Raw genomic sequence first — 24510 nt, 5'->3', positions numbered from 1 at the left:
AAAGATCTAGAAAGGTACCGAAAGCTTGCAGTCTGCACCATGGTGAGGGCTGCTGCAGAGAGCCCCGATCTCCAGAGCTCCCGTTTCACCTGTTTTACTCACCCTTGCTTTCTGCCTTTCATGTTCACCTTTTCAACACTTACATCAGCTTTCTCCATTATGATAACTTGCATTTGGGGCTGGAGAGATGCCTCAGAGGTTAAGAACACTGGCTGCTCTTCCAGAGGTCCTGGGTTCAAGTTCCAGCGCCCCCATGGTGGCTCATAACTGTAGCTACTGTTCTAAGTGATCCAGCTCCCTCACATGTATAGGCAAAGCACCAATGAACAAAAAAGAAGTTATGATAGCTGGCTTTATAAATAGCTTGTGGGAATCAATGCTGTATTTAAAAGTGGTAAGATTCATTCTTTTAACAGGAATTAATTTATGGTATCATGTAATAGGCATTGTAGGAAATAAAGACGACAGCAATTAGGACAAATCCTTGTTCTGACGGAGCTTGTTCTACCATAGAAGAGAGTCATAGCCACTCTCAGCTGGGTGATCTGTGGTTGTTTTCCTGTGCAGTGGAGAGGGATGCTGAGTGAGTAGGAAAGAGTGATGAGTCACTGATGGCTCTCCAGCGACCTGCCACTTAAACAGACCTGAAGGAGGTAGGAAGAAGCAGGCTATGCAGCCTTGTGTGGGCTGCGAGTGGGCAGCAGTCACAGTAGAAGGGCCCTAAGGTAGGTTTCACTCTGTTGGCTCTGAAATCAGAATAACACAGCTCAAGAGGGAGGAAAGCTCTTGCTGGCCATTTGGAAGAGTGGATTTTATTGTGGGCCATGAGGAGACCTGAGCTGAAAGGGGCATGCTCTGTGTTATTGGAAGACAAGTCCGACTATAGGCTAACGGGTGCATGGTTTTGATTGAAAGCTGGGAAACCTCAGAAGAGGCTTACAGTGTCCTATCTCCATGATGAAGGAGATGGAGGCGAAGGATGCTGGCAAGACTAAAGGGAAGTACAAGGGCATAGGCTGATGCTTAGCAGGAACTCCTAAAGGCTTGAGTGCAAGAAAGGGAGGAGAGGAGACGGGGCCACGGATGCTAGACAGATGTCTCTCTTCTTTTTTAAGATTTACTTTTATTCATGTGTGTTGGTATTTAGCCGAATATGTGTCTGTGCACCGTGTGCCAGAGGAGGCCAGAAGATGGGTTCTTTAGAGCTAGAGTTCCAAATTGTCATGAGCTGCCATGTGGGTTCTGGAAGGACTCCTAACCACTGAGCCATCTCTCCAGCCCCCAGATGTCATTTTATTAACAGTGTAAAGTAAAAATGCGCCCCTCCAGAGCACAGCAGCAGTAACCAGCAGTGCATAACAGAACGAAGGATACTAAAAGTTGAAGAGTTAAAATGTTTCATTAAAGTTATTCTAATTTTGCCTTTAAACAAGCAAAATTGTAAAACATAAGATGCAAGGTTTTTAAAAGAAGCTTAACTAAGTGATTGTTGGTTCACATGGAACACAGAAGTCAACCTCACAATAAAAGGTGGGCCCAGCCAGGCGGTGGTGGCTCACGCCTTTAATCCCAGCACTTGGGAGGCAGAGGCAGGTGGATTTCTGAGCTTGAGGCCAGCCTGGTCTACAGAGTGAGTTCCAGGACAGCCAGGGCTACACAGAGAAACCCTGCCTCGAAAAAAACAAAAAACAAAAAACAAAAACAAAACAAAACAAAAAAGGTGGGCTTGTTAGAGAGTCCTAGGAGAAACACTGAGGCACCCATGGGTGAAATGTGTTTCTTCCTGACCTGGGCAAGATAATAGCGGCGTCAGGCTGATAGCTATTCACTGTACAGAGGCCGAGTGTTAAAGCAAACCATAAAGTAGGAGCTGCTGATGAAAAGCAAGGCTGTAAACTAAATATGTGCCATGTGCACCAAGAAACTGCTGTAAAGGAGAAGGGGGCAGAACTCGCCAGGGTGAGTGTCCCACAGTCAGCAGTATGTCCCTAGACCTAAGGTGAGCTGCTATGTTAAAATAATTAATTTTGTATTCATCACATAATTATATACTATCAGCGTTAGGAAGTTAACATATAAGACATCTAATTCTAGCAATAACTTCAGGGTGATCGTGTCAAGCATCTGTGTTTTTGGACATAGGACTTCATGGAGAGATTGTTGGTCATTTGAAGCAATAATGTTTTCACGCTCCAAGCTGCCTTTATATATTGTCTTAAAGCCACAGCTCTGTGCCTTATCCAGTTTCTTACAGGCCCATATTCAGCTTGCACTGCCTTTTCTGGCTTTGCATTCTTTCACGATTCATTGTCATTCTGTTCCGTGAGCCTACTAAGAGAGTTTACAATATCCTAGCTCAAGCTTACAAAGCACATTGGGAGGACTAGGGCATGTAGATGTGCTTGCTTGGCAGGGCATGCATTAGGCTTGTCCTAGCATCCAACATGCAGAAATGAAGGAGCATGTATTCTGAAAGGTAGGAGACGGAAAGGGAGGGTGTTCAGCTCTGTCTTTAAAATGTATCATTCTGCAAGGCAAGCCCGTTACTTCCATGATGCTGTCTCCATTGAAATGAAGGAGCTACATATGACTTAAAGACGGCAGTCACAAGAAGTAGACCGAAAATAATGTTGCCAAAGCTCTCAGGTCGTTAGTGGTAGAATTCCATTGGGAGACAAATTGTTTCAAGCCAGCCATAGTCGGGCGGTGGTGGCACACGCCTTTAATCCTAGCACTTGGGAGGCAGAGGCAGGCGGATTTCCGAATTCGAGGCCAGCCTGGTTTACAGAGTGAGCTCCAGGACAGCCAGGGCTATACAGAGAAACCCTGTCTCGAAAAAGCAAAAAAAAAAAAAAAAAAAAAAAAAAGCAAGCCAGCCATAAGCATCATGAAGAAATCAAAGTGACATCAGAAGATGGGAGGGAAGGGGTTAAGGGGACAGACAGTTCAGTTAGGGGACACTCTCGGGGGAGGTGACATTGAAACTGAGGCATGGCCTTGGCTGGATTTAAGGCTAGCTCCATGAGACAGAACCCATGTCTGACATTGCCGAAGTGTCCAAGAACCTAGGACTAGAATAATTTGTTACTGTTATTCAGCTAGAGGACATAGCAATAAACTGAGCCCTGGCGCCATTTTCCAGACCCACAGCTGAGCACTCAGCCCTCATCAGAGAAGCTGCTTTGCTTTTTTTTTTTTTTTTTTTTGGTTTTTTGAGACAGGGTTTCTCTGTGTAGCCCTGGCTATCCTGAAACTCACTCTGTAGACCAGGCTGGCCTCGAACTCAGAAATCCACCTGCCTCTGCCTCCCAAGTGCTGGGATTGAGAAGCTGCTTCTTGTAGTCGATGGTAAATTAACAGAGACTCACCACACTCACCACAGGACAATGTGCTGATGGTGAGAGAGACTGGAGCGTTCAGCCCTAAGTGGGATGACTCTGTTAAACCCCTCCCCTCGGGGCTCAAGAGGAGACAGAAAGATTCTAAAAGCTGGAGGTGGTGGGTTGACAACCCCAGGGAAATAGTCTTTAGAACAAAAGAGGGCTGATGCACATATGAACTCAAGAGACTGTGACAGCGTGCACAAGACCTGGGCAAGCGCAAACCAGACAGAATGGCAGCACAGGAAGGGAGGTGAACCTAGCTGAGGAGCTATTGGCATTTGGTTAATGTGAGCAAGGGGTAAGTCAGGTTTCTCCAATGGACCCCCACACCAGGGAGCGTGCCCAGAGTAGCTTGCCAACACAAAGCAGATTGTCTTCTTTGTGCACTTTTTGTTTGGCATTGTTTTGGCTTATTGTTTTGTTTGTTTTCATTTTTATGGTTTTTGTTTTCTCTTTGAGAGAGGAGGAACCTGAAGCTAGGTGGCTAGGGAGGTATGAGGGATCTGGGAGGAGTTGGAGGAGGGAAGAGAATATGATCGAAATATAGCGTGTAGAAAGCTTGCTTTAATTAAGTCATTTTTCAAAGATTTAAACTTAAAAAAAAAAAAAAACCAAGACATGAATGCTGTGTGAGAGATATGAAGACAGAATGGTTCTTGCAGAGGGTATCTATAGGAAAGGCAAAGGCCTGGCTTGTTTTGGGTTTCTAGAAACAGTAGGAAGAACAGTGGGAGAGTAGCAGAGTGTATGGGCAGAGAGAGGCAGGGGGCATGTCACACGGAGATGCTGGAAGGAAGCTGTTCTGAGTTAAAAGAGAAACCTTGTGTGTTGAGGATAGAGGTGACATGGTTAGGTACTATCGTCTCCTTTCATTTATCTTTTCAACAAACAGGCATCCTTCAACAGCCTGAACACTTTAAAGAGACCTCTCACAACTTCTGGAGTGACCTTAACACTCTTAGAGTCAAGTGGACAGAACAAAGCTGACAAAGTAGAAGCTTTGAAGCTAGAAAGCCTAGAATCCTAGGAGGGACCTTGAAGGTTGGCTGGATCATAGTCTTATGTGTATGTTCATTCTCTGCTTAGATACTGCCCATTCTAGGAAACTTACTGTTTTATTATAACTAAAAATTTTATATTATTCTAGCACTCAGGAAGTAGAGATTGGAGGATCAGGAGTTCAAGGTTATCCTCCTCTACATAGTGAGTTCAGAGACAAGTTAAAAAAAAAAAAGTTGTGTGTGGCTTTCTTTCTCCTGAGAGAGAAAGAGAGACAGACAGACAGAGACAGAGAGACAGAGACAGACAGAGAGATAGAAAGAGAGAGAGATCTCTTATCATCCTTTCTGATATATGAAAGTGAGTCCTGTTGATGATTTAGCTCAGTGGTGAAGTGCTCTGGTACCACATATCAAGTAATGAATATAAAGGAATAAAAAATAAAAATACAGCTGGGCAGTGGTGGTGCATGCCTTTAATCCCAGCACTTGGGAGGCAGAGGCAGGCAGATTTCTGAGTTCAAGGCCAGCCTGGTCTATAGAGTGAGTTCCAGGACAGCCAGGGCTACACAGAGAAACCCTGTCTCAAAAAAACCAAAAAATAAATAATAAAATAATAATAGTAATAATAATAATAATAATAATAATAATAATAGTTTCATTAACATGAATTCTGGAGTCCTGCGCAGTTTAGGGGCTGCTTTATCAACCCTATCCCTAAAGGGTACAGATACGTCCTTTGGCAGTTGAATCAGGATGGATTTAAATGTTCTTCCGAAACCACTCAGATAATGAAGCCTCGCTACATGATGTACCTGGTTGTTTGCAAATGGTACCAGAAGCCCTGTGTGCCTATTACCTGGCCTCTTGTCAGAGCTCTGAAGATTGCCAGCCTGTGTGTGTCTGAATCTAACTTCTGGTGCATTCCTGCCCTCCTCCCCACCATCTAGGTCAGTAGACATAAATAGATATGAGGAGAGAGGGCTGTGGCCCAATTCCAAATACCTATGCAAATACCAGCTTCAATCTGCCCTGGAACTCTGAATTTGGAATGACCACACACATTGATTCTAATTCCATCCCTTGGTGACCCACCCTTTTTTACTCTGTAACTACTAAACCCAACTTTGTCCTATTGCTAACATTTTTATAAATGTAACTAAGCTGCAATGAGACAGTGATGAACAAGAGTGATTAAAAACGAGTTTCTTAATAAAACTCGCATAGTGTCTTTAATGTTGGCAGAGAAGGAGATCTCAAAGCATTAGAGACGAGGCTCTAAAGAATCTAACTGGTGGCTGAGCATGGTCTTAATCCCAGCACTTGAGAGACACAGGCAGGCAGATCTCTGATTTTGAGGCTAGTCTGGCTTACAGAGTGAGTTCTAGGCCAGTCAGAGCTACAAAAGGATATCTTGTCTTTAAAAAGATAAATGAATAACCCTCCACTGGAAATTGACCATGAGTCCTAGGAAAGAATAAAGATGTAAGTCAATAAAATAGTTTTTGTTTGTTTGGGGTTTTTTTGTTTTTTGGAGACAGAGTTTCTCTGTGTAGCCTTGGCTGTCCTGGAACTCACTCAGTAGACCAGGCTGGCCTCAAACTCAGAAATCTGCCTGCTTCTGCCTCCCAAGTGCTGAGATGAAAGGCGTGCTCTACCACCGCCTGGCTCAATGAAATGTTTCATTCATGTAGGGCTTGCTCCAACCTCATTAGAGCCTTGCCTTTTCACTTTTGTAAGTGAAACACTTAACAGAAGTAGTTGCAGAGGGGGACGACTCTGCCATACGGGACATCTCTAGTCATCACGGGATCTTTTGTCTTATCCTGCTACTGTAGACTGAATGTTTGTGTGCCAGATTCCTAAACTTTGTCATTTGAAACCTGGTCCTACTGGGACGGTAAAGGGAGGTGGAGTGGGGGGTAAGTAATGAGGGTGGCCCATGATGAATGGCATTAGTTCCATTGTGAAACAGACCCCAGAGAACTCCCCTGGTCCACCTCTGGGGACACAGTAAGAGGATAGTAGTCTATGAACTAACCCATGGGCCCTCAGGACTTACCACTCCATCTGTGTCTAGACCTCCAGCCTACAGAAACCACAAGAAACATATTTTGGTTGCTCAGGCCATCCAGCCCATGGTATTTTGCTAGTGTTGACAGTGGACTAAGACATAGATGTTGCAAACACTTGAGCATAGCATCTTTTGTTCTGATTTGTCTTCTTGGAAAAGGAAATGGCCATGACATTTAAGTGTATTTTTAGTCAAGGAGAGAACTGGTTACGTAAACATACACAAATCGTATTTTTGGCCATTTAGATTTTATTAAGAAATTGGGGACGCAGCTGAACTCATATTTCCAGCAAACATTACCACAATGTGGACGTGTGTTTTCTTTCTCTGTAAAACAGTGAATTCCCTTCCACATTTACCAGTTCCCTCTTCCCCTCACAGAAAACCAAACTTCATATGTACGTGGCAGCCACATTTCTTTCTTTCTTTCTTTCTTTCTTTCTTTCTTTCTTTCTTTCTTTCTTTCTTTCTTTCTTTCTTCCTTTCTTTCTTTCTTTTTTTTTTTGGTTTTTTCGAGACAGGGTTTCTCTGTGTAGCTCTGGCTGTCCTGGAACTCACTCTGTAGACCAGGCTGGCCTCAAACTCAGAAATCTGCCTGCCCCTGCCTCCCAAGTGCTGGGATTAAAGGCATGCGCCACCACCGCCTGGCAGGAGCCACATTTCTTTCTTTGGAGAATAAACTCTTTTCTTAATCTTTCCAAGAATCCTTGGGCTTTTGGGAGTATTTGTACTGTCATTTGTTACTAAGTAGTGTCCACTCAGAGGTCAGCTTCATGAGAAGAAATAATATACCAAATAGACTCATGTTTTAAAAACTACCCTGCACTTAATAAACTATAAATATATAATAAAGGGATAATAATAAATAAATTCTATCTATATAGGAGATATTGTTTAGAAGTAAGTTGTTCCCTTTTTAAAAGGCCTTGTGACGGACATAGTACACACACACACACACATATGTGAGTGTGTATATGAAAAAGAATGAGCATCCTTTCAGTCCTATTATATAGACATGGCCACTATTGAGATTCTGTTGTTTCCTTGCGTTCTGATGGTGGGAACTTCACAGCCAACGACTCTCAGTATAAGGCAGAATGCTGATAGAATAGTGTTTACAGCTTTTATCTCACAGGAATGGCCCCCAACAGGTAAGTAGCCATGGTTTATTTAAAGAGAGTCTTTGGAAACGGGAGCAAGTGGCTGCTACATCGCTATTCCTTGGATTTTCAAGGTACGTGTATAGCCCTCATCTCTTCAAAGTAACCTTGACCACACTCTGTTGAACTTTGGGGTTTAAGGATCCATCTCAAAGTGGACCGAGGGATGACTCTGCATTGGAACGATGAGCTTTTTGCCAGTCCATCCTACCATGTGCCTTGGTCAGGACGGTTTCTGAACTGCATAGTTTTCAGTTTCTTCTCTGTTTTCATTAACAGGCAGCAAGTGTCTATCATTTCAGACACTGCTTTCTTCCATAAAGAAAAAAACAAAACAAAAAAACAACAAAAACCAACCAACCGACCAACAAACAAAAACCGGTAGTTAAGCTGCCAAGCCTGTAGCTGAAGTTCCCTTGCCCTAGAGCTGAAGGTTAAGGGGCCTCAGCTCTTCCTGAAGTTGCTGCGCACTGGCTCCAGTGTCCTAGGCTGGCTGGGCTGGAGAGCTAAGCACTGGCTTTTCCACTCCTCCGCGTGCAGGCTTAGCACCCGGTCTAGCTGAGAAGTAGGGAAACCAAGGCTGTGGGGGAAGAATGGACTTGAGTTCAAAGAAGCATTGGCAGTGGGAGGTGGGGGTGGGGAGCAGCAGAATTTTGCCTAGCAGGCAAAGCAGAGAATCTTTTCATTCCTCCCCTAGACAGAAAAGGCTCCCTTTGACAGCGCATGCCTGCGATACACGTAAGGGCTAAAGGCACGCTGGTTCTCAGCTCTTTGAATTTTGCAAAAGCTAACATTTTGCTTCTCAAAAAAAAAACATGGATCATCACACAAAATCAATTTAACATGATTCCAGTTTAGCAAAAGCGCTGCGTCCAGGACTCTTCCAGGGACAGACCTGATGTGGTGGGGTGTGGTGGAAGTGAATACAGACACACGGAAAAGCTGGAATCACATTGTCTGGTCTCACTGGTGGAGATGTGTCAGCACTCTGGGAGCTCAGCGTGTTTATTAATCACAGTTGAACAGGGAAGTGAGGTTATTACGTATAGATAAACAAGGAGCCAAGGTTTATGGTTTTCTTAGAGTTTCTATTGCTGTGATAAAACAAACCAAAAGCCACCTGGAATGGGCATGGTGGCACTTACCTTTAATTCCAGCACTTGGGAGGCAGAGGCAGATGGATGGATCCTCTGTGAGTTTCAGGGCAGCCTGGTCTACAGTGATGGTTTCAAGACAGCCAGGGCTGTTACATAGCAAAACACTGTCAAAAGAAAAAAAAAAAAAGCACCTTGGGGAGAAAAGGGTTTATTTCACTCACGGATAAGGGCTGGAACCTAAAGACAGGAGCTGATGCAGAGGCCACAGAGGGGTGCTGCCTACTGGCTTGCTCCCCATGGCTTGCTATGCCTGCTTTCTTATAGAACCCAGAACCACCAAGCCCAGGAATGGCACCACCCACAATGGGCTGGACTCACCCCCATCATCACTAACTAAGAAAATGTCCTAGAGGCTTGCATACAGCCTGATCTTACAGAGGCATTTTCTTAATTTCGGTTCCCTCCTTTTAGATGACTTTAACTATGTCGAGTTGACATGAAACTAGCCAGCACAATGTTATACAGCTGAATCAAGAAGGCAGTCTCAGATTATCTCAGTAAGAACAATTTTTTTGTGAAGCAGCTGTCTTCATGCTGTAAATATCCTGGGGGAGAATGCTTTGGTAGACATTTTCTACACACACACACACACACAGGCACGCACACACGCACACGCACACATACATACATACACACTCAAGCCTTAACACACCCAGGGCCTCCACTCCCTGCACTAAGGACATATTCTCAAGCCAGTGTGGTAGCACAGACCTTAAATCCCAGCAGAAGCAGACAGATTTGTGTGTGTTGGAGGCCAGCCTAATCTATGTGGAGTTCTAGGTTATCCAGAGCTATACAGTGAGACTCTGTTTCAAAACACCAATAAGGAAAGAATAATACAAGACGGACATGCATTCAGAGAAAAAGAGGGAGAGGGTGGTCTTTAAACTGAAAATTATTAACTTAACCAAAAAAACCTCAGTAAATTCTTTTTTTTTTCGAGGCAGGGTTTCTCTGCATAGCCCTGGCTGTCCTGGAACTCACTCTGTAGACCAGGCTGGCCTCGAACTTAGAAATCCACCTGCCTCTGCCTCCCAAGTGCTGGGATTAAAGGCATGCGCCATCACTGCCTGGCAGTAAATTCTTTTAGTTTCCTTTGATCGTCCTTGCTAGATGGAATTCCCTGGGAGTGGCCAACAGATTAGCTTGTGGCCGTCTCTGTGCCTTCACAGCCATTGACACTCATGCACCTGTTGTTTGTAATGGCTTTCTTGCTACAACAGTGTCCTCAGTAGTTCTGATAGTCATGTGCCCCCTCACCCCCAAACCTAGGCTATGTACAGAAGTTCTTCCTTCTAGAAGAGTCTAACATTTTTAAGAGATCAAGTTGTTTTTTTTTTCATTCCCAGAAGTCATTAGTCCCCCATTTAGTGAATCCCTGTTATATAGCAGGTTCTCTTCTTGATGTTGGAGAATAAAACAATGACTTAGATATTCCCTGAGTATCACACAACCAAATGAACATGTGCATCTTATACAGCACAAAACCCACACGGGTGCTGCAGAGATGAGAAGCCTGGGCTATGTGCCTGGATGCACATTTAGGATGGATGCTAAGGGGTCATTATCAGCTGTCCATTGCTCCTCTGCTGAATGGGTTTGATGGTGGCAGTACCTGTTTTAGAAATTATGCTTACGTACCCATGCCAGGACCCACTGACGATACTGTGTGGGGTAGTAAAAGGAGACACAGAATTACTCACAGAATTACTTGAGAATAATAAAATGAAGAATAGAAAAAGCTACAAGACTACTGTTAGCATTCTGTCTAAGCTCCGTCCCACAGTTACCTGGCAACAGCCAGGTGTGCCTGACTCACTCTAAATGGGGCTGCTTATCCTCTCCGCGCTCTCTCGCTCCTCTCTTGCTCTTGTTCTTCCCTTCCTCCCTCTTTCCCCATTCCCTTCCCCCCACTCTTTCCACATGCTCATGGCCAGCCTCTACTTCTCCATTCCTCTACTCCCTCTCTCTCTCCCTCTCTCTCTCTCTCTCTCTCTCTCTCTCTCTGCCTTTCTCTGCCTTTCCTACCCTCTTAACTCCCTTGCCCATGACCCCCATGCTGGTCCCTCAGGGGGAAGGGATGCCTCAACATGCCCTCCCCGCCCCATGAGGCACCCTCTTCCCTCATACCTTACCACATCTCCATAGAACATATCCCTACTCTCTTTATCTTTTTATAAACACATCAACTACATTTTAGTTGTAGGCTGTAGAATTTTTACATCACCATAACATAAAGAAGAAGCTGAAGAAAGCAGCATGATACCCACTAAGGTTACAGGAGATACTTTTTTTTTTTTTTTAATAGTTGGGAGTAGCACATACTATGTACATTGTATTTTCGTTGTATAAAGTCTCTGTGTTGGTGATGGAGAGATACTCTGGTTAGGCTGGGAAACATAAAGTTAGAGGTAATGCTGAATCAGCACAGAGGAATGGGCACAGCCTATACAGGATAACCGGGCCTTACTGAGAACAATCTTGTTTATTTTTGTTTCATTCCTCATTTAAACATAAGGATGCTTTCCTCTATTTTAGAAAATCCATGACACAAAATAAGCCATCATGTAGACTTGTCTTCTACTCCAGTCTATTTCTCCAGTGGAAACAAAACAGAAGTGAAAATACTCAGTCTGCACTTTAGCATCAATATAATTTTATGGCTTTTCAGGAAAAGAAAAAAAAAAACCCTGCCTGAATGATTTTGTATACTAAAATTAAAACGCTGTAGCATTTGGGATGAATGTTGGAAAGTGGACTCCAGATCCATCTTCAGGCAGTAGAGGTGCCTGGTGTTTTCCTTGTTTTTATACAGAAAGTTCCACAGCAGAGTTCTCAGGGTCCCTGGGGGAGCAGTGCTAATTCCTGATCTGTGGGAGCATGTTTGTGTTGCAGTGATCTTAATTTACCCATAAATAAATTATTCCAAGGCCCATATAAATATAGTTTTAATTGCATGCCAACTGTTAGACCCAAAATTAGACAGCTCTGGTCCACACTCTGCCAAGGGGAGGAGGTGTTCTGGAATATCTGAGTTGAGAATTTTGTGGCTCCGGAGACACTTCGGGAGAGGGAAGAGGCAGAGACTTGTTTTAGATGAGTGAACACATTTCGGTTGTGGAAACCTTGTTTCTGGGTCAGACTCCATGTTCAGATGTGTCCCAACAAGCTCAACAGTGATGCCAGCCAGCCTTTTTAATCTTTTTTTTTTCTTCCTTGAATCTCCATGGTCCTTGGACAAATGAAACCACAGAGCCAGCAAGAGACTGCCCTCCTGGCTTCTTCCTGCCTTCAGTGTTCCTTAATTAGCAGAAACAGGTCTGACTTAGAAGAGACTGTTTGTGCCCTGATGACGAAGTGCCTTCAAATAGTTGCCCTCTAAAGGAAAATGTAGGCCAGTCTTACAAATTATCTTGAGCACCAGGGTATATAGGCCATGTGTGAAATTAGGTTGACCCCAATAGAAGAGAGGTTAGAAACCAGTCTGGGATTTGAACAGCCCCCCTCCCATGGGCACCCCTCCCCCATGTCATCCGCCGGGCTGGAGGCTGGAGCTTCTTCCTGTTTTCATGCAGGGAAGGCAGAAGGGTAAGGGCGAGTACCTCGCTGAGCTGTTCTTGCTAAACTGGGTGGATGCTCTCTAGAGAGTGGATGTTAAATAGACACAGTTGCTGCCCCTTGTCAAGTTCCTAGCAAGGGAAGCCCACCCTTATCTTCATCGCTTCTTTTCTCCTGTCCTTATTTTCTGTCTGTGGAATGATGAAGGCTGATGTACCCCGGTAGGTTTCTCTTGAGAGAAGAGGCTAACACCAGAACTCAAAATTCAGTACTTTTTCTTAACGTGGCCATTGCTAGAAACTGCAGCACGGAATCAGGGCCCTGGGGATGAGTGTGGCGATTTGTGTGTTAGCACCATGATTTTCTGAAAGCATTCTTTATGTCCTTGAGTAAGCACCAAGTGCCTTTTAAATCCTCACTTCATATTTTAAAAATTAAAAAAGCCAATCTTTTAAAAGAAATATTCAAACAGTCTTGAAGGATTTGGGGTTTTCTTGAAACATGGGTATTACTCTTCCTTCCGGCTTACTAGCTAAAAATGTACTTGGAGCTAGGGGTGTCGCTCGGTGGTAGAGCATGTAGTTAAGATGTACAAGGGTTCAATCCCTAGCACAAAAACAAACAAAGCGCCAGGTGATGGTAGCGCACACTTTTAATCCCAGTGCTTGGGAGGCAGAGGCAGGTGGATTTCTGAGTTCGAGGCCAGCCTGGTCTACAGACTGAGTACCAGGAAAGCCAGGACAACACAGAGAAACTCTGTCTCGAAAAACCAAAAAGAAAAAAAAAGAAAGAAAGAAAGAAAGAAAGAAAACAAAGCATTTACCCAGATAATTTCAGATTATTAACAATTTCCTGCAATTCTTAATTTTGCTGTTATAGTAGTATTCCATTAATAGAATAATGATGTGAATTCTTTGGGATCACATAGATTTCCATTTCTCTTTCATATGGTCCCCCTGTTCACATTTACCATGTCTTGAATCTTCTTTTTCCCTGGTAGATCTGTTCTTCCATGTTTCTGAATATATGTAATGCATTTTCACAAAGTTGATCAAAGCTCCTTCTTGTGACTTGCCCTGCCTTGCTGTTCCAAAAGACACGGGACACCTTTTTGCTTCTTGGCCACTTTGATTCCTGACTCCATGGGCAGAGTTAGGAGAAACAGTTATCTCAGAGTTAGAAGAAAGTGGTGTTGGTTGTCACATTGATCTGTGATTTTCACCTTTGCCCACCCAGAACACACCCTCACCCTTCTAGGTGCCTAGAATCCTGGGATTTCCTGCCCTTGTGGCCCTGGCTTTGTGAGAGTGATCCAATCACAACAGTTTGCATTTGGAGCCCTCAGGTAGGCTGTGTGCATATGTGATGTAGGAAGTGTGGCGAGTAGAAAGAACCTGTGCGTTCTTAGCAGTGTTCAGGGAAAGTCCTTGTAGTTTGAAATGGGGTTAGGGCTGGGGCTGAGAAAGTATCAGTAGTCAGTATTCTGCTTTAGCAAATACTTTTTTTAATACGTGCTTTTCAATATTCTCAAATGATTGAGCATCTTACCTTTGCCACTTTAGTCCCAGACCCCATGGGCTATGTAAGAACGTATAAAGAAAAACACTTGCATGTTTGCCGCTGTCTTGTGATAGAAATTTGAAGCACTCTTAAGAGATTATTAACAGTGGTTAATTTCTGGGGGGAAAAAAAAAGAGAGATTATAGAGATTAAGGCCAGGAGTGACAGAATGGGAAAGTTCTGGGCGGAAAACTAAGGAAAAGCTTGAGCGGCAAGAGACAAATCATAGTCCGGATCATAAGAGACAGGCAGTGTCATGATCTCGGCAGGACAGGTTGGGTTTGGGCCTTCAGAACCTTGTGTTTGGAGCCTGTCATCCCTGGAGGGAATTGTGGGACGTTCATATTACTGAAAGGAAATGTAGCTCCCAAGGACTGGACCACAACTTGTTTCCGGGTTTTTTGCTGTTGCTGTAGTAAGTGACCTCTGCAGTGTGTCAGAAGAGGAAGAGAGCCCCTGCGTCTGGACGATGAAAGCGGGAAGCTGTCAACAGTCGTTGACCTTGACTCACTCACAGTTTACCCACAGGCTCTGAAGTAGCTTGTTTATTCTTCATAACTTAATGAGCTATTGCTCCATCTTGCAGGTGAGAAGACTAACGTGCAAGGGTGGTTTATTAACTTCCACAAGATGATGTAACTTGTGTGTAAGAGCAGGGGTCGCCTTTGTCTCCACAGCGGTCCTTTGTATCTTCCCTTGCTCTCACAATGGGAAAGCAAGGCTCCGAGAGGTAGTGCCCGCAGACCTGCATTCATCTTCATAGCACAGATGGGACCACTGGCAGTGCCGCTTGACCGGCTTCCATGCTTGTTGCTGAGCCAGGGTTACCAGCTCCTATTCATTCTGTGGCTTGATTTTGTTTTCAAGCATACTTTAGATGGTCTTCCGCAGAGCTCCCGTAGATAGGGGCAGAATCACAGTTTGAGCCATCAGTTTGATGCTTTGTGATTTCCGTGGGCTCTTTAAAAATATTATCACATTTACTTATTTCAAGTGTGCACGTGTGTGTCTTGTGTGTGTCTGTATGTGGTATGTGTACTCAATAATGTTAGTGTGCATGTGTGGCGTCCAGGAGACAACCTGTGGAAGTCACTTCTTTGTGCCATATGGGTTCCAGGGATTGGACCCAGGCCAGACAGCCTGGCAACAAGCTCTGTTACCACTGAGCCATCTCTCCCACCCCACAGATTCTTCTCTTACAAACACCAGTTTTAGCTATTTTTCTTATTGTTGTGACAAAATACTTGCAAGAGCAACTTAAGGGGAAATGGGTTTATTTTGACTCATAGTTGAAGGTCCAGTCCATCACTGAGGGAAAGGAGTGTCAAGTGAATGGTCACGGCTCATCTGCAGTCAGCAGAGAGTGATGCATGATGGTCCTTCACTCTCTCCTTTTATTTCATCTGAGATTAAAGCCTACCGCACGGTACCACCCACAAAACAGGATGGCTTCCACTTCAGTCAACCACCTAGGAATCTTGCTAGGTGCTTCTAAATCCTATCAAGTAGGCAATCAAGGTTTAATCATCACAGGGTCAACCTGGCACCCCCAAGCACCACTTTTGAGTCATTACGGTTTACTCCTAGAACTCTAAACTCATGGTCATCTCACAACGTGAAGTCCATTCTGTCCAATTGCAAAGTCCCCATAGTCTTAATGGTGTCACTTTAGAAGTCCAGAGTCTCCCCAGATTCAAGGCAGTATCTTAAATGTGAGGCCCCTAAAATAAAAGTCAAGTTAAATACCTACAATATACCATAGCACAGAGTAAATAGTCACATTCCAAAGTGGAAGAGTTGGAGAACAGCAAATAGAAAAATCAGACAAAACCCTGTGGGGAAACCCCCAAACCCCACAGCTCTGTTCCTGGCATTGAGAGCTTGTAAGCAACATCTGACTAAAATGGCTTTGAGCAGCCAACCCCTCCAGCTGGGCTGCCTACTGTCTAAGTGACCCCTCTCTCAGAGTGAAGCCACTGTGTCTGCAGCTTTCCTTAGTAGATGCCCCATGGTGTTGGTGTTGGCAGCTCCAACATCCTGGGGTCTTGATTGCAATTTTGGCTCTATTTTCTCAGTTTCAAGCAATGGCTTTTCAGAACCTCTTTGCAGGGAACCTGTTACATGTTGACTGGCTTCAACAGCTTTCTAGAACTTTGGTGCAAACCTCCATGAGCCCCCCTGCCCTACACACACACACACACACACACACACACACACACACACACTTATTTTGGATGCCTGAAAACATGTGAATAAGGGCTGTCATACTCTGCTGTCAGCTCAAACCGTCTGCTCCCATTCTGTTGTAGCTGTAGTGAATTTAAGCTGTCAGTTTCTCTCCATCTTTTCTATTGTACGAGTGCAGAGAGCTTTTATGTACTGATGCTCTAGCTTCTTTAACAATCTTAACTGCTTTCTCACCTGCCTTTGTCTTCCTCTTTAAAATTGTTTGTGTTTCTTCCTTCATCATCTTTCTCCTTTCCCTTTTGCTCTTTCTCACTACAGACCTGGATAAGAAGGGTGAGCCATAAAAGTACTACAACCTGAATGCTATTCTGTAGGCATTTCCTGCAACAAAGTAGCCCTTTACTCCTGCATTCAGCCTCCTGCCAGTATTCCGGACAAGGGCAGAATGCAACTTCAGAATACTACACAGATGGCCAGTTCCTCAAGATTACTCAGTCTCCTGTGAATCTCATGAGTGGAAGGCCACCCTCCACATTTCTCTCACCAGTCCAGTCTTCCAGTGTTCTACCCAGATGCTGATTCAGTGCTGTTTACAAACATTCTAGGGTTTCTTTTAGATTTCACTGCCAAATTCTGCCACATTCCTCTCAAAAATCAATCCCAAGGCCAGCCACCCGGCCAGGTCTATCACAGCAACAGATCCAGAGGCCTTGGTACCAATCTCCTCTTAGTGACATTTATTAGTGTTGTGACAGGATGCCTGACAGAAGCAACTTAGAGCTCATGGTTTGAAAGTGCAGTCTATCATGGAGGAGAGCATGGTAGACAGGAGTTGAGGTGACTGGCCACACTGTTGATGGCAATAAAGTAGAGATGGATTCTGGGCTCCGCAGGGACACCAGCCCATGGAATTGGTCCTGCCCACACCCAGTGTGAGTCCTTCTAACTCAGTCATGCCTCCCTGGAAATGCTCTCACAGACAGGCCCAGAGGCTTGTTCTGTGATTCTAAATCCTATTAAGTTGACAACCAAGATTAACATCACACCCTCTAGATGCTCTGCTCTCCCCACTCTCTCTGCCTATCCTCTCACAGCCTATCTCCGCTCTGTTCTCTCTTCTTGATGAGCCCACCAGTTCACACCGTCATTCATAATGTAGCTCATGGTGGGCCACTTTCAAAACCTATAACAACACAACACATACCTCCTTATTGCTAACAGAACCTTGCCTTTGCCTCTTCTGAGGCAGGCACCAAGCCTAGCTATCACTGTGTGCAATTCTTGTCTAATGAGACATGAAGAAACTGCTGGTGCAGGGGAGTGCCCAGAGAAGTTTTCCTTTGTTTTAAAACAAGGATAGCACTGGCTTTGACAGCACATATACTAATTAGGTTGATACAGAGATTAGTACGGTCCCTGTGCAAGGGTGACACCCAAATTCACAAAGCAGTCCTTTTGTGAAAAAGGGTGATCACTTCTATCATGTTTCTCATGTGTGGTGACTGTAAGGTAGATCATCTGGATGTGACCATCTTGCTCCATGAGGGAACAACCAAGTTGGGGAACAGCAACAGGCTGAGTGTGAAGTCAGGAAAGAGGATAGATCCTTAGTGATGTCTTTGTGTTGTTCTTAGCATTATTATTGTTGTTTTGCTTTATTAATTTGTTTCATTGTTTTTGAGACAGGTTCTATGTAGTTCTGGCTGGTCTGGAAATTTCTGTGTAAACCAGGTTGGCCTTGAACTCACAGAGGTCCACTTGCCTCAGACTCCCAAGTGCTGGGATTAATGGCATGTGGAGTGCCCAACTTGATGGTGACAATTTTGCAACAGCACATTACCTACTTTGAAGGTTTTTGGCTTATGTGTTCTTTGTTATGTTTTATTTTTTGTTTGTTTTTGTTTTGTTTTTGTTTTTGTAGACAAGGTTTCTCTGTGTAGCCCTGGCTGTCCTGGAACTCACTCTGTAGACCAGGCTAGCCTTAAACTCAGAAATCTGCCTGCCTCTGCTTCCCAAATGCTGGGATTAAAGGCATGCACCACCACTGCCTGATTGGCTTATGGGTTCTTGTCACAAGAAAAATAGCATCTTGTCCTCTTTTGTCAGTCATTTCTGCTTGGCCTACACACCACACAGACAGCTGCAGCATAATTAATCCAATTAGTACTGTCAGTACCATTACTACCATACCATTACTACCTATTGACTGTTTGCTCTTGCTAGCCATTGGTGAGTTTGTTTATGCATTCTCTAACTCAGCCCTCACTACACCCAATAAGCCAGGTGCCTTTTCTTGTCTCGGTTCTGTTTTAGACACAATGGAATTAGGGCTCAGTGGAGTTAATCTGTAGAAGGACTCACACTAGAATGTCACTGAGCAGTGTCTGAAGCCCCAGGCACTTCACGTTTTATTAATTCTTGTAATACTTCAAAAGCTTTGTTATCTTTGTTCTAATGAGGAACTTGCAGTTTAAAGAGAATAAGTTCTGTCCAGCAGTTGGTCAATGAAGGGCACAAAGCGAGGTCCTTCTGGCTACCGGACTGTGGGTCTAGGCTCTTCCCCTACTGATGCACCCGCTTGCTCTCAGCCTTTTCTTTAGCTCTTCCTTCTCCACCCCTTATCTGTTCTGACCCTCTTCTCGGGCTTCATTCTCTTCTCCGTGACCACTGTTCCTCATCTCTGCCTATAAGTTACATAGCTTATAGGCACTTAATAGGCACTCATCACTTAGACATAGAGAATTGTGCTGGTTTTATTTCAACTTGTCACAGCTAGAGTCATCCGAGAGGAAGAAGCCTCAATTGAGAAAATGCCTCTATAAGCTCAGGCTGCAGGTAAGCCTGTAGAACATTTTCTTAATGATTGATGGGAGAAGGCTCTCCATGAGGAGCAAGCCAGTAAGCAGCACCCTTCCGTGGCTTCTGCATAGGATCCTGCCTCCAGGTTCCTACCCCGTTTGAGTTCCTGTCCTGACTTCCTTCAACGATGAACACTGATAGAGAAGTGTAAGCTGGATAAATCCTTTCCTTCCCAAATTGTTTTGGTGATGGTGTTTTGTCACAGTAATAGTAACCCTAACTAAGACAGAGATCCTGCCTCAGCCCGTGCCTCTTGGCAGTCCTAAACCACTGATGAAACGATGCAGAACTGAGATCCGTGGCAACCACCAAACAGGGAAAAATGGCACAGCTCATTTCCAGCTTGTTTCAGTCTACTTTGTCAGGGCACAGAGAAGAATGCTTTCCTGCACAGACTGCTCCAGCTCAAACTCTGCTCCTGTGTATAAATCAGATTGGCCGGGGGAGAAAGGAGAAGGCAGAGAAGAGTGGGGGGAAGTCTCTACCACATTTAGGCAAGACAGAACTGAATACTGACAACATTTATTGTGTTAGGCTTTTACATTTTATTTTATGCGTTTGGGTGTTTTGCCTGCATGCATGTCTGCGTAGAATACAAGTGCCTGATGCCCAAGGAGCTCAGGAGAGATTGTTAAATTCCCTGTAATTGGAGTTACAGATAGCTGTGAGTCACCATATGTGTGCTGGGAACTGAATGTCGGCCGTCTGGAAACAGTTCTTAACTGCTGAGCCATCTTTCCAGACCCAGGATATTGTCTACAAATCAGAAGAGTACAGGGAAGGGAAGACAGAAAGACAGTGTTGCTAACTTCATTGATAGGGAGCTGGGGTTCTCTCTCTCTCTCCCCCTCCCTCTCTTTCCCCCTCATCCCTTCTCTCCCTCTCTCCCTCCCTCCACTCTCTATCTTTCATTACTGTTTTGGCTTCTGTACTGTTTTGAGACAGGATCTGGAGTAGCCTAGGCTGGCCCCAAACTAGCTATGTAGTTGAGGATGACCTTGAACTCCTAATTTTCCTGCCTTCGGGTTCCAAGTGCTGGGATTCACAGGCATGTGGCACCCATGCCTGGCTGTATTTCTGTGTTGGGCTCCCCTTTTCTGTGCTCTAGATTGAGTCATTGGTTTGTGTGGTAGTCACCCTTGGCTGAGCCCTATGTCTTGCTCCTGCTTTGGCAGAAACTGGCTGTCAGTGTGGCCTGGAAGCTTCCTGCCTCGATGTTTATTCTGGGAGAAGGAAGTCCAGTGGCTTTAGTCTTAAACTTGACCTAGTGACCCAGAACACAGACCAATACTTCCCATTGTTATTTGGCACAGATCGCCAGACTTCACCATGAGAGAAAAGGATTGGACATCGGTGGGAATGAGGCCGAGGCTGGCTGGGGGTGGATGGGTGGGGATGGTAGTGTTAGTGTGTGAGAGAGATGGGGAAGCTCAAGGTAGACGTGGTTCTCATTTGCCTTCACTGAAGGACCCAGGACAAAAATGACAGCCAAGTCTGGCTCTCTTAAGGTTCCATCCCACCTTTTTTTTTTTTTGGAGTCCAAATCCTGCCTTCCTAGCTACTTACTGGCCATCACTCTCTGGAATGTTTTTTGTGACCACTGTTGGGATTTTTGTGTGAAATCATGGTGTTTGCAAGAGTATGAGGCAGTCTGCTGCATGGGTCTCTGCAAGCGCCCCAACCAATGGCAGAACCTGAGCAATGGCCATGTGCCAATGAGAATAATTCCACCCACTGGACCCAGAGTGTGCCAGCCAACATAGACTTGCCTTCTTTTCTATCTGTTTGCTTTTGCTTTGTGGTTTTGCTTCTCCACTTGGATACATTAAGACCCTTCACCTGCGCTGGGCTCGGGGCTCCGTGGTAGGGCACTTGTCTAAACGTGTTTAAAGCCCAGAGTTTGATGCCCAGCACCACAACAAATGAAAACATCTTACAGTAGGATGATGTTATCTAGCCCCTTTGTACATTTAAGGGATATTTGCTCATTGCCAGCAGCCGCTCAGTCTGGGTATCCCTTAGCTGTAGGCAAGAAGCAGGCCTTATCTAAGGAGACTGTAGCCTAATGATATTAACGAGGGCCAGAACTGCACATGACTAACAACAAATTTGGGTGTGTAATGTAAAGAGCCTTCTTGTTATGTATTACTTCACTTAACCCACACAACACTGACATCAGCACTTCTGTTATCTGCTTTAGAAGATGAAGAAATCAAGGCTGAAGGGGCTGGCTGGATTCCCGCGAAAATAACACTGGGCAAAGTGGCAACTCTGTGTTCTGCTGCACGCTCCTAAAGGCAGTGGAAAGGGAGACTGAAAGGACTTCTGAAGTTCTCTGTTCATGCCACCTCCTGACAGGAACCTTATTTTAAGTGGAACATGTCTATAAAGCTCCTAGGGAATATATATCAATTCCTGTATGTTTCTTGTTAGATGGGACTCTAGTTGGATCTCCATTGCTGTGATAAACGCTAGGACCAGAAGCAATTTAGGGGGGGAAAGGGTTACTTTCAGCGTACACTTCCAGGCCCATTATTGAGGGAAATCAGAGCAGGATCTACCAAGCAGGTGCCCTTAGAGGAACATTGCTCTGTCTCCTCCCCCCAGCCCCCCTCCCCACACCTGCCCAGGACATCTCACATAATTAATGGTGACAATCTCTCACAGAGGGAATCATAGGCCAATCAGTTGAGGCTCTTCCCAGATGATTCTAGGCTGAGTTGATGTCCAAAACTAACCAGCACAGGGACCTAGGGTCGGGGGTGCCCTTGTAATAATCGAAGGGAGGGTAAATTTACCTATTGCCGTAGAATCAGACACCTAAAAATGCTGAGAATTGTTAAATTTTTAAAAGTTCCTGAGAATTGTTAAATTTTTAAAAGTTCCGTGTATATTTTTCCTTTTTTTTTTTTTCCAGTTTTCAGAATTCTTTTCACAAAGACATCATCACCATGCGTAGAGTGCGGGAGAGGTAGGGAGGTAGAATTTCAGAAGCGCTTCACTTACCGTAACCATGTTTAATACACACGTAGCCTCCTTTCCTCAAGACTCAGATAAGTAGATCTGAGTCTCAAGGGGTTCAGATACGTAGATAATTATTTTAAGGGATGTTACGTCACAGTTCTTTGGCTGTTCAAGCTCAACAACTCATGTTTATCTCGGAGGCATGATTTTACAAACCATATCTTATCACTCATTACCCTCACGGCTGGGACCCGGGATGCCCAGAATGGGGTCGCGCGTGGCCACGGCGGTTGTGACGCGGAGACTCGGGGTCGCGAACCGCCACCCGCTCCCGTCCCCATGGCGTCCGCCTCCCGCGCCCCCTCGAAGCCCCCTCAGGTTCTAGTCCTCGACCCACCCACGGACCTCAAGTTCAAAGGTCCCTTCACCCAGTTAGTCACGGCGCATCTTAAACTGCGCAACCCGTCGGCGAGGAAAGTGTGTTTCAAGGTGAAGAGCACCAGCCCTCGGTGCTACTGCGTGTGGCCCAACCGCGGAGTCATCGAGCCGGGCTGCACGGTGATGGTCGCCGCCACGCTGCTGCCTGTCTGCTGCGGCTCCAGCTGGGAGGTCAAACACAAGTTCATGGTGCAGACAGTGTTTGCTCCTCCGGACACCTCGGATCTGGAGGCCGTGTGGAGGGACGCAAACCCCGGGGAACTAATGGATTCGAAATTGAGGTGTGTATTTGAAGCACCAACAGAAAGTGACAAACTGGACGAAAGCTTAAGACTCAGAAATGCAACGCATCCCGACAAGCCCGGCTCCTCCTCCTGCACGTCCTTGAAGCTGGATTGCACCACGCCTCTTCCTGTTGTTCTGCTGATGATCGGAGCAGTTTTCTTTGGATTCTTTCTAGGGAGATTCGTCTTTGTAGAGTGAGGCACGCACAGCACGATTCCTCCCACCCTACCCCAACTCCCCAACTTAGACCAGAAAAAAAAAAAAAAAAAGATTTCTTTACTCACCATCTCATTGGAAGTATGGCCCGCCCGCCCGCGGTGACAAACTTTCTGTGCCAGTAGAGTCACTTAGGCTTCGCCCCTAATGATGTCTTGTGATTGGAGGACGCCATAAATGAGCAAACCAAATAAAGAACTATTGGGCTACTGGACCGATTGCCTAGTATCGGATCATCACAGGCCAGTTGCCCATACAGTGCGTGGTGAAACGCAACAAGAAATGTTTTTGTTTTGTTCTTAGTTTTAATAAGAGTTCAAGAATTGTTCTTGTAAATGCTTATTTTGCGAGTCCCTTTAGTTTTTACCTGCGGAGTTACCGCTTGAGAACTGATTCGCTGAGATTTGCCAACCCGGATTTGTTCAGGCAGTGCCAAGAGGTGTTCTCTGGGGAAAGTGGTATCTCTTAACACACGCTAATAAGGCAAATTTTTCTCTTTCCTTTCTGAGACAATTGTGGGCTTGAGTTTTTCCACCTTTACAAATCTGCCCCATGATATTTAAATTTTCTTTTTATGTTAACAGATTTTTTTTTTTCTTTTTGGTAGCTTGCCCTACTATGTCTGTTGTGTCACTGGGGTCAGTTAGAAGAAAAGTGGGAACTTGAAATTTATACTGCATGACTTTCATTTGCATTTGAAGCCCTTCCACATACTTCAGTATTTGTAATTAAAACTCAATTTATGAAGGAAAAGAATTGGTAAGAATGTTAGGCTATCATGGTAGTTTGAACTGTATGTGATTTGTTTACAAGAAATATAATCAAATTCGAGAAGAACGCTGTGGTTGCAGTGAATTTGAGCATGCGCCATGCAGCAGTCTTGGGCTTAAGTTACTACATTTTTCCCCCTAGTTCTTTACACTGTCTTCTCCAGGTAGACTTATTCTCCTGGATTTTGAAGTACTTATTAACCTGCCTAATACTTCCTGTTCCTTTATCACTTATCTCATCGTAATCACAGTTAAAATGGGGTGATTTTTTTCCCTGCCTAACTTCACATTCAAAATGAGTCTCCAGTAAGGATAGGGACCTTCCCTTTGCAAATCAAACTGTTAATTATGTAAAAGTCTACTTGCTATAAATGCTCACTCTGGGTTCTGATAGTTTCTTGCATTTGACCTTATATCTTCATTTCTTTTATTCATACTAAGGAAAATTTTGGAATCTGAGAAAATATATCATATTTTAAACTGATGCTAGCCCAATGCAAGTGATTTCTTTTTTTATCCTTGAATTTAGATGTTGGTTTTGTAGAAGACGTGCTGTGCCCGAGGGGAGACTGGCGCTTGAGTTTTGATGTGTGGCACAATGAGCAGGCCGGGCCTCTGAGCCCATTTGTGTTAGGGTGAAATGCTCCCAAGTATTTTGGTTTTCTTTTTATTTTAATTGTTTTTGAGTTGCTTGGATCATAGGTGTTGTTACGGTCCTCTGTGGCATCATTTATCGAACCTCTCGATAGTATGTGGAAGTTTCACGGTCTGCTACTGCAGGTGCTGTTAGTCGACATGTGTGCTGAAAGACTGAATTTAGAAATTTGGAAAAAGCATTAATGTATAACCTTTACTTAAAGAAGGCATAGGAAGTCTCTGTAACGAGCCAGGAATGTGGACT

General features: G+C 44.6%; 1 pseudogene across 1 annotated transcript; it reads left to right on the top strand.

The window, feature by feature from the left end:
• Nucleotides 1-21899: 21899 nt before the first annotated feature.
• On the top strand, nucleotides 21900-23120 carry LOC116087130 (annotated as a pseudogene). Its single transcript, XR_004117261.1, has one exon. The product of XR_004117261.1 is annotated as a vesicle-associated membrane protein-associated protein A pseudogene (transcript).
• Nucleotides 23121-24510: the final 1390 nt, after the last annotated feature.

Source organism: Mastomys coucha, unplaced genomic scaffold, assembly GCF_008632895.1.
Source record: "Mastomys coucha isolate ucsf_1 unplaced genomic scaffold, UCSF_Mcou_1 pScaffold13, whole genome shotgun sequence".
NCBI lineage: Eukaryota > Metazoa > Chordata > Mammalia > Rodentia > Muridae > Mastomys > Mastomys coucha.
This window is presented reverse-complemented; position numbering and strand designations above follow the sequence as displayed.